Raw genomic sequence first — 10964 nt, forward strand, 5'->3', positions numbered from 1 at the left:
GAAAGGGAAACCCTCCTCCATTGCTGGTGGGAATGTAAACTTGTACAAGCACTTTGGAAATCAATCTGGCGCTTTCTCAGACAATTAGGAATAGATCCAGCTATAGCACTCCTAGGCATATATCCAAAATATGCTCAAGTGTACAAGGACATTTGCTCAACCATGTTTGAAGCAGCTTTAGTCATAATAGCCAGAATCTGGAAACTACCCAGATGACCCTCAACTGAGAAATGGATACAGAAATTGTGGTACATTTACACAATTGAATACAACTCAGCAATTAAAAACAAGGAAATCATGAATTTGCAGGCAAATGGTGGGAACTAGAGAAGATCATCCTAAGTGAGGTATCCCAAAAACAGAAAGACACACATGGTATATACTCACTTACAAGTGGATATTAGACAAATATAGGATAAACACACTAAAATCTGTATACCTAAAGAAGCTAAGCAAGAAGGAGGACCCTGGGTAAGACACTCAATCCTCACTCAGAAAGGCAAACAGGTTGGACATCAGAAGAGAGAAATGGCAGGGAACAGGACAGGAGCCCTACCACAGGGGGCTTCTGAAAGACTCTACCCTGCAGGGTATCAAAGCAGAGGCTGAGACTCATAGCCAAACTTTGGGCAGAGTGCAGGGAATCTTGTGAAAAAAGGGAGAGATGAAGGACCTGGAGGGGACAGGAGCTCCACAAGGAGAGCTACAAAACCAAAGGATCTGAGCACAAGGGTCTTTTCTTAGGCTGATACTCCAACCAAGGACCATGCATGGAGATAACCTAGAACACCTGCTCAGATGTGGCCTATGGCAGCTCAGTCTCCAAGTGGGTTCCCTGGTGACGGCAGCAAGGGCTGTCTCTGACTATGAACTCAGTGGCTGGCTCTTTGGTCACCTCCCCCTGAGAGGGGAGCAGCCTTGCCAGGCCATGGAGGACAATGCAGCCAGTCCTGTTGAGACCTGAAAGGCTAGAGTCGGAGGGAAGGGGAGGAGGACATCCCGTATCAGTAAACTTGGGGAGGGGTTTGTGAAGAGATAAGGGAAGGAGGGTGGTGGGACTGGGAGAGGATGAGGGAGGGGGCTACAAAGTGAATAAACTGTAATTAATAAAAAAATTAATTTAAAAAACTCTTATGCTATATGCTTTTTACATTAAAAAAGAAAAAGAAAAAAATCTGACTAAGTGTGCTGGTGAGATTTTATGTCTTCTTTGCCTCACTGTGTTCCCCTGGCTGGTCTGGAATTTGCTCTGTAGAACAGGCTGTCCTCAAGCTCATAGATCCACCTGCCACCGCTTCAAGAGCTGGGATTAAAGGCGTGGGCCACCACACCAATAGAATGTTGCTAATCAGCGCAGACGCAATTCTTAGAAAAGCTTGCTGGTTCTGGCTTCACTATTCGAGAAAACAGTAAACAAGGTAAAGATGACAGGCCACATTTCAAAAACAAAGGGAACCAGGCAGGAGAAATTCAACTGACAGCACGGAGGTCAGCAGGCAAAGTGTTATATCTCACTAGAAAGCAGATGCCTCAGGACCAGGATTAGGAGGCTTCAAAACTATTCATAAGCAAGTATTTTTCTCAGACATTTTCTCAACAGACTTTTTTTGAGCCCTAGCCCGTGACCTAGGCTATGTCCCTTAGGATATCAAACAGTGGCCTGATTTCACTGGATAGTCCCAGACCTAAAAGCTAACCTCTACTCGCCTGCTAAAGGATAGCTTAAACTATTCTTATTAGTTACAGAGGCAGGCAAGCGTTATGTCTTTCACGGTTCCTGAAAGGGCAGGGAACGTGTGTGAGAGGGAAACCCATATGGACTGCACTGTCAGGGCTTATTTTTAGGCATCAAGCACAGTATTGGTCTTGTTCCTATTCTGCAGGTTCTTAAATGCTACAGAAAAAAAAATGACTGGTCCTATCAAACTATAGCTGTCTGTGGTCTGTCAGCACACAGTCTTAGCTCCAAGGCCCTCAGCAATCCCATCCATCCCTTCTCTTTTGCAAGCTGGGAACTCAGCTGCAGTCTTGACTCCTTCAGGTGAAATCTTTTAAAGGACTAGAATTTCAGCCCTTTAATACATTAAAATTTAAAAAAAAGAGAGAGAGAGAGAAAGAGAGAGAGAAAGAAAAAAAAAGACAAGGTCTCACTGTGTGGCTCTGCTGATTCTGGAACTCTGTGGACCAGGCTGGCCTTGAACTCACAAAAAGATCTGCCTTCCTCTATCTCCTAGTGCTGGGATTAAAAGTGTGAGCCACCACTCCCGGTTCTGAACGTAAATGTCTTTATTTCGAAATTAATTTTGTTCATATCATTTAAGTTTTTCAATAGGCCTTTACCAAGGAAGGTTCTGCAAAATAATCTTTACAAATATCTTAGACATTCTGAAAAGTGATTTTTACTTGTCACTGAAAACAGACTTGAATGAATGTACTCTTGCCCTTCCGGGAGGTGGGGAGGGTCCATCCTCGGCAGGGCCAGTTAAGGAGCTGTAAGGTAGCCTGGCCCACCTCTTGGCAGTGCAGACGTCTTGGGTCTGTGCACAGACAGGCTTCCTAGAAGGTTGAGGTACGGGAAACTGAGTTATCAGCTTCCTGGAGGGGAGCACACACCTTCCACCTGCCCTCTGAACAGGTTCCAGTGTCATCTTTTCTCCTGGGTGCAGAATCTAGATGATTTGTCTGCCTGTTTCATGTGACATGAAGGCAATAGGGTGACAGTTTGAGGGGAGGAGAGACGACGGGACAGTGCAGAAGGGTAAATATGGAAGAAAAATACAATGATGTGCATATACGAACATGTCAAAATGCAATGCATTATTTTGTGTACTAACCAAAAAAAAAAATGTTAACTTTAAAAATAGAAAACAGCTATGTCTGCAATACAAAGAACTCCTGAGCCTGCTGGTGTAGGGGAAAAAGACTGTTTCCAAGTGGAGGCTGGACGCTGACCTCATACATCTTTAGCCTTCTACCAAATGCAGATGAAGCGTCTCTTCCTGTTATTAAAGGTGTTGGTGTGACTTTACTAGCCAACAGGTGTGCAGAATAACTTCTTAAAGGGGATGGACACAGGAAGAGGGTAGGAGGCCTGAAGCCGCTGGCCCGGAAGAGGTGTAGGAGCAGCAGAGTGAGGTAAGAACCATTAGGGAGTCCTCTGCTGCACTTATTTATGGAGACCATTGCCCACAGTGGACTCATGCCTGTCACTCCCAGCTACAGTGCTGTGGAGCTGCTACAGTAAAAACGTACCCGAATCAGGGAGCTCCTGTCTTCATGAACCAGCTCCAAAGATGCAGTGTGTTCAAAGTTCAATTTTACGTAGCAACTTTCCACAAAATGTTGGCTGTGATTGCTAGGTTCACCTAGCAATGGTTGCCAGCTGTCAATCAAAGTTGGCTAGCTCTTCAGTGGCATCCAAGTGCTAAGAAGCTTTCTTTCAGAACACCCCATCTAAGATGAGAAAGAAAAAAAAGAGATGGAAGAAATTTTCTGGAAAACAATACAGTGTTATGGTTTAAATCCAAAAAATCTCCCACAGGCTCATTCATAGTATGGATACTATTTGGGGGACCTTTGGGAGGTAGGGTATAGCTGGAGGAAGTTGATCCCAGAGGAGAGGGTCCCAGGATGCCTATTATCCCTAGCCACTTTCGGTGAACAGTCTCTGCCGCACATTTCCACTTCTGTGAGCTGAGATGTTCAAGTTTACCTTGCCTGCAGTGAAGGACTAAAACCCTCTGCAACCACGAACAAAAGAAATCCTCCAGGGCTGGAGAGATAAAAGGCTTAGAGGTTAAGAGCAGTTGCTGCTCCTTCAGAGATCCAAGTTCAGTTGCCAATACCCACGTCAGACCAGTCAGATAACTCTAGCTCCAGGGGACCTGACACCTATTCTGACCTCCACTGGCTCACACACACACACACACACATTCACACACAGACACACATAAAGAAAGCATTAGGTAGGCAGGTGGGTAGATTGATGATAGACAGACAGACAGACAGACAGACAGATAGATGATAGATAGAGCAATCCCTTGGGTTGTTTCTGCCAGATACTCACAGTGAGGCAAAATAAACAACACAAAGGGGGCAATCCCTCCAGGGTTCACAGATGTGTGCTAGTATGAATGGTTATAGAACTCAGCGTGTGTGTATATTCATGCAATATTTTTAGTAAGAGAGAGATGGATTTAATCCTTCTCAAAAGCAGAAAGTAAACGGGCAAGTGAATAAGTGATCACGTGTCCTTCTGGCCGCTGTGCGCATTGTTCTTTCTCCCTGGAATGCACATCCTTTCCTTCACATCTCTCACATCTACTTCCTTCCCTCACCTCTCAGGTCACTGACACCAAAGACAGGCTTGAGTCCCCTGCCTGGGACAAATCCTTCCCAAGAGCATGTACCTGGTGAACTTTGTGTCTCTGTTTTGCAACATTTATCATTGTGGTGATAATTATATAAATAATCGTATTTACATATAATATAAATAATGTGTAAATTAAAACTATGTGAAAAATTATTTACTCATTGGAATAAATAGAAGAAGACACTGAGGAAACAACTTATGGAGGCCTGAGGTGCCTAGAGATGTTTCTCACAGTTTCTGTTTAAATGCACTGTTCATAAAAAGCTCAATAGTAGGAGAAACGTTCAGGTGGAGATATGACATGTGCCTTCTTCTGTTTGAAGAAATGTCGTGTTGAACCAGTGACCACATTCTTTGTAGCTTTAGAGAGCAGGGCAAAAAGGGGGGGGGGTCCAGAAAACAGATTTCACTGCAGTGTGAAGGAGTGAACTGTGTACCAGCGAGACCTGTTGAAGAAGAAGTGTCCTGGTCAGAGGGGAGCAAAGAAAGGCTGGAGAACACTGGGTATAGAGGAAATTCAGTTCCAGCCAGGGCACTTTTGACTACCTACTGTGCTTTTCTACATCTGGGAGAGGTGCTTGCAAGCAAACCGGAATTGGTTTGAACTGACCTCAGGCAAAGAGCGCTGCAGCAAATGTCAGATCTCACGATGCCCAGCTAGCTCTGGGCTGTTTAAAGGCTCTATCTGCGACCGTGGGTGGCCATGCTCTGCCTGTTCACCAGGCCTCCAAAGCCAGCATTCCAACAGTGATCAGAGCTGTGCAGCTGCCACCGTGACTAAGCAGGGGACACGCAAGTAGATGATGGGAGTCTCGGACTTGTCCTCCCACCCCCAAGCATGCTCTCACCCAACCCTGCCTCAGTCCACATACACGTAAACATAGTTCTACTCCCAAAGTCACCACTGTGTGCTGCACTCCTTTCTTGGATGCTTAAGGCCTCTCCTTGCGCTGAGCATAATGTTATGACTGTGTTCTCTCTCCTCATGGAAAATGCAGCTTGGAAAGGCATCTGAGAAAAAGGACTAAATAATCATCTTAATAAGTGGTTTCTGTCTTAAATTTACTTAACAGTTATATGGAAGCCGGGCACTAGCCCTGTTTGGAAATTGAGACCTACTGACACTCGTTTTTTGTGCAGCAAGATATTCTGACTCCCCGGGTACCAGCTTGAAAATTTTGAAATATAGCCCATTTACAAACAATCTAACGCAGCAAAACTATCACGACATTCAAACTGTAGAGACTTAGTCACTTACCTTTGAGAACCACAGTGCCCTCCCTATGCATGGTAAGCTATTTGGCAAGCCAATCATCAAACCTGTATTGAGCACCTGTTCTGTGTCAGGCGCATTGACAAGCGATAGGTACACGGAGTGAACAAAATGGATGGGATCTCTGGCATTTTAGGACTTCCGGTGTAGGCCGAAACACCAAGTACCCAAGTAATACAACTTGTGACGGGCGACATGAAGGAAAGGGTCAGATATGGAATTCTGAAGTTACGGTAGGCTCTCCATGGGAAGAGCCGTCTAGGTAAGAAATAAGAAATAAAGACTAAGCAACCATCAACCTCATGAAGGCCTGGGAAAAGAAGATGGCTGACTGAAGAATGCTAAAGTGTGAAGGATCTGGTGGCAGGAACTACCGAGCCGTGAGCCTTGGCGTGGCCACAGTGGTCCACGGGTGTAGTGCTTTTTCTCAACCTTCTAAGCCCCATAATAAGGCCAAGAAGCTGCTGCAAAGTTCCAAGCAAAAAGATTCCAAGAAGATGTTCAAGGGGCTCTGACTCCAGCAGAAGAAAGTTTGATCATGGAAATGTGAGCAGCGACTCTTGTGTTGTAAAGGCCGCTAAGATAAAACAGTAGTTCTCAGCCTCCCTAACGCTGCGACCCTTTAACGCAGTTCCGTCCCCAAACCATACATTTTTTTCATCGCTACGTCAGAACTGTGATTTCGCTACTGTTGGTCCAAATCTGTTAACTGTCACATGCGGGATGCGATCTTTGCCAGCTGATAATGACCTTCCGCGTGCCTCACGGAGAGGGGCGTGGTCTAGGACCCTGATAGTATAAATATGAGAGCCGAGAAAGAGACGTGAGGCTTTCTGTGTGGTGTTCAGTATTGGCGTGTGGCATGTAGCAGTTTGGAGAGACCAGAGACCAGAGACGGTGTGGCTATTTAGAGCAGACAGATGGAGAGAGACGCTTCGGGGCACAGGGGCGTGGAGGAGACCGCTAGCTGCACCTGTGGTTGACAGAAATTGGGGTGGAGCCCTAAAAGAACCCCTTGACCCTAACTAGCTGGGAGAAGTAAAGGGGTCTGGGCCCCCTCTACCCACTAACTCTTTCTTACTTAAGGTTGCGGGGGGGGGGGGTTGTGAAAGGGAGGGAGAGGCCTAAACACCCCAAATAAAGTAGAGTTTAAAAAAAAGAAAACACGGTTGCAGGTGGCTTTCCAGTATGTTCCCTACTCTTATATAGTAGAGAATAGTGCTGCCAACAGTAGGCAAGGCCTTCCCGCATCAGTCAGCCAGCTGATTCTAGACCGTTGTCAATTAAAACTATCACATGTACCAAACATTTGTAGACTTCTCTTGTCACCGTTTCCTAAACAATATAGTGAAATAGCGAAACAACAATTAACAATTGCACGGCATTCGGTTGTATTAGGCCGTAGAAGTAATCCAGAGAGGATTTAAAGGATGCGAAGTCATTGTGTTACAATTTTGTTCTTATGCTGTTTACAGTTTTATTTTTAAAACTTGAACATTGCGGATTTAGGTAGCCTGTGCTCCTGGAGCCACTTTCCTACAAATACCAAGGGATAATTATTTGTGTCGATGGGCAATGCAAGACTCTGAAAACAATGTGTTCTTCTCTTATTTCCCTGAAAAAGGGACCCGTGGCACAGTCACTTCACGGTATTCATTTCAGTGAAGGAGGCTGTAAATTAGCATATTCTAAGGAGGATACAAAGATGAAAGTAATACTTAACCTCTGGCATTCAAAATAGGATGGTGCAGGAATTGAGGTTATTTTTCAAATGCTTTATTTTTTCCCTTCAGCAACTGAATCCATGGGGCTCGATGGCATCTGCTTGCATAGTTCATGTAGTGTTGATATAAGCGTTTGTGGTTTATGGAAGTAGGGTGTTACCCGAGGACAAGTAAGGAATGCTGGACCCACTCTGCTGCCAGGGAAGAAAGGAAGTGTGAAGAAGAGAGGGGAGGCAGGAGAGAGGACAAGGATAGGAGAGGCAAAGGATATTCCAGCTTGCTGTCAGTAAGCAGTACTGCATCCACATCGTCAGGATTTCACTTGTCCTCATATCACAAAAAGAACTTGTGAAAACAGTTGCTGATTTCCACCCCCGGAAACCCCATTTCTCCAAAGCTCACAGTTGATGAATATTGCCTACGCTTTAGCCAGGCATGGTGGCACAGGCCTGTAATCCCAGCACTCAGGGAGGCAGAGGCAGGCAGATCTCTGCGAGTTCAAGGCCTGTTCTACAAAGCAAGTTCAGGACAGCCAAGGTTACACAGAGAAACCCTGTCCTGAAAAACCAAATACACACGCGCACACACACACACACACACATTGCCTACAATTTGATGGCCACTGTGCTAACCAAAGTAACACAAAGGGCAAAAGAACTCCTTGCCCTTGATTTTTCTGCACTGACCTTAAGAATTATCTACATCTGAGAGGCTGGTGATGGCACTCACCTTTAATTCCAGTTCTCAGGAGGGAGAGGCAGGCAAATCTCTGAGCTCAAGGCCTGGTCTACAGAGCAAGTTCCAGGACAGCCAGGACTACACAGAGAAACCCTGTCTTGAAAAACAAACAAACAAACAAACAAACAAACAAACCAAAAAACCAAAAAGAAAATAATAACTAAGAATTTACTACATCTGACCTGGTGAGCAGCCAAATTTCTCCAGCTCACACCACATCAGTGGGGACGAGACCACATCTTCCTCCCAGTCCTTAAAGAAAGAAGTAGGTGTGTGGGGATGTCTCAGACACTGATCATGTTTTTTTTTTTTTTTTCCTAGAACGATCTCCCATTGCCCATAGATTGCTGAAATCTAATGATTCTCAACCAGATTGGACACCATACCTGGTTAGGCTTCTTACTCCTCTTTTAAATAACCACGCTGGCCTTCCCACATCCTCTGCTCCCCGACCCTGTCCTCCCAGACTGGTATGTGATGTGGTGGAGATTTATCTTTAGGTTGTGATGAAGCCAACACTTTGAGAATGGTAGAAATCACTAGCTAGTGAGTACCTTCGTTACAGACTTCGTCAGTCTACAGAGCTGGAGCTTTTGCTTGTTGAGTCATTGAGTGTTGGCCCAGAAGGTCTTGCCTGTATCCAACCAGTATAAATGGAATGAGGCAGAAGTACTGGCTCACAGTAGTAACCTACTTTCCCTGTATATATTTTTTCTGACATTTATTGTCAGCAACCCACAAAGGGCTTTGGCTAGATGGCAGCTTCCCCATTAAGAGTCATTAGATTTAAGGGTGGTGGTGGCACGTTCCTTTAATCCCAGCACTCAGGAGGCAGAGGCAGGCAGATATCTGTGAGTTCAATGCCAGCCTGGGCTATAGAGTGAGTTCCAGGACAGCTAGGGCTACACAGAGAAACCCTGTCTCAGAAAAACTGAAAAAAAAAAAAATTAGAAAGCCTTGAAGTAGTCTCAACTTTATCTTATATATGATAAAGAAAACAATTTACAAAAGGACTGAACAAATGGCCAACACATGTGCATGTGTCCATGACAGAAAATGCACTTGTATGTTCAAGTGCACATGCTTACATATGTTACAGATGTGCCTATCTGTGGAAGCCAGGAGTCAGCTCAGGCGTCATTCTTCAGAAGTCACTCATTCGGTGTTTTGGAGCAAAGTCTGTCAGTGAGTCCTGGGACTTGCCACCTAGGCTGAACAGGCAGGCCAGCAAGCTCCAGGGGCCTCTCCCCATCTCCTCAGTGTCTGGACGATAAACACAAGCCAACAAAACCAGCTTTTACATTGGTTCTAGGGAGCAGACTCCTGTCTCCATCCCTTCACCAAGGAAGCTATCTCCCAGCCCCTAAAATTGTATTTTTAAATGGGCTAAAGAATTTCAAATTTAAGAGAAAAAGATCTATCGTTTTTTCGTCACATGCACACACACACATACACACACACCACTTGAATGTTCAATGCTAATAACTCAGGGAAACAGGATGCTCGTACATAGTGCTGTGTATAAAAATAAATCAGAATTATCTTTCTAGAGGGTAATTAAATTTCCTTTTGACCAAACATTCCACCTCTGGGCCTTTATTTGCAAGGAAGTAAATCATGGGTGTTAAGACATAGTATAAAAGAGAACAAATGAGGACAAAGCATAAGGACATACATGTGAAAATGACATGATGAAACTCTTCATGACTTTGTATGCTAACCTAAAAATTAAAATTGAAAGTATATCCGCTGGGTTATCCTTAATGTTTAACAATAGGGAGTTGGTTAAATAAATCATGAATCATCCTTTGAACACGTAACTGAATATTTAACAACACAGAAATGCTCATTAAATTTTGTTACATGAAAAAAAAGTTATAAAACAGTGTGTGAAACAATCAAGGCTCCTAAGAACTAGGCCAGAGTGATGGCGCTTGGGCTTTAGGGCCACCACTCACGACTGTGTAGCATTCATTGAGTAACCTAATCTTCCCGTAGATCAGTTTCATCATCCATAAAATGGGGCTAATTCGAGTCTCTCTTTCATAGGGTTGTTGTAAAAACGACAAGTTAATATCCACAAAGCATTCAGACAAGCGTGCGCCGCAAAGAAAGCACTGTTCTAAGAGCTAGCTACTGTTGACAGCGTAGGTTTTGTTGCCAATAAATTAACTTGACTTTTAAGCTAATTCAAGAAGCAAAGGTGGGAAGGAGAATCATCCAGGCAAGAGCCACACCCAAGCATTCCACAGGGCTGCTCCCATGAAGTCACCACCCCAGCTGCCAAGGACTGACCCCAAGGCTCACGCTGCCAAGTCCTCAGATGTGGGACATTGCATACTGCCTCAGAACAGCTGTCTCTCGCTCAACTGGAAACCGGATGCAGCTGCTATGGCTGCTGCTCTGGCCACAGTGCACTGCGTCATCCCTGCCGCTCTGAGTCAACATCTCCGGAAGCAAAGTCCAGAGAGGACGCATCCGCTCTGCTGCGCCAAGTCCTCGCTCCCCCTCGTAAGAGCAGCCATTTAAAAACACCATCACACAGTGAACAAGATATGGAAGTCCAGCAAACTCAGACAGCAAATTTACATACACTGTGGGCAACAACAACAACAAAAGACAGAAACAGGGAGCTGAGACCAGGCTTAGATGAGTGAGCACTGTTCATCCAGAGCAGGCGCAGTGGGCCAGTGCCACCAGCTGACTCACGGTGTGCCGAAACACAGGGTCTAGGAAAAAGAAAGGGAAGGAGGGCTTCAGTAGAAGGATAAGCAACAGACAGTGGGAAGACACATTATGTAAGCGTTGAAGCCTTGAAATGTTTCCAGATTTAGAAGAGGGCAAGATCATTAGCAGA

At 44.9% G+C, this 10964-nt stretch overlaps 1 long non-coding RNA gene across 3 annotated transcripts in view; it reads right to left on the minus strand.

Annotated features, from left to right (window-relative positions):
• Positions 1-10513, minus strand: part of LOC129681083 (uncharacterized) — a 33884-nt gene extending 23371 nt beyond the window's left edge. For 2 of the 3 annotated variants that reach the window (XR_008720769.1, XR_008720771.1), the window contains exons 1-4: positions 10403-10513; positions 9196-9370; positions 8290-8359; positions 3253-3453 (exon numbers count right to left, since the gene is read on the minus strand). This is a non-coding gene — a long non-coding RNA (uncharacterized LOC129681083). The remainder of the gene's footprint in view (positions 1-3252; positions 3454-8289; positions 8360-9195; positions 9371-10402) is intronic. The other variant, XR_008720770.1, reaches the window with a different exon arrangement.
• Positions 10514-10964: the final 451 nt, after the last annotated feature.

The sequence above is a fragment of the Psammomys obesus genome, unplaced genomic scaffold (genome assembly GCF_907164565.1).
Source record: "Psammomys obesus unplaced genomic scaffold, mPsaObe1.curated_primary_1811, whole genome shotgun sequence".
Classification (NCBI taxonomy): Eukaryota; Metazoa; Chordata; class Mammalia; order Rodentia; family Muridae; genus Psammomys; species Psammomys obesus.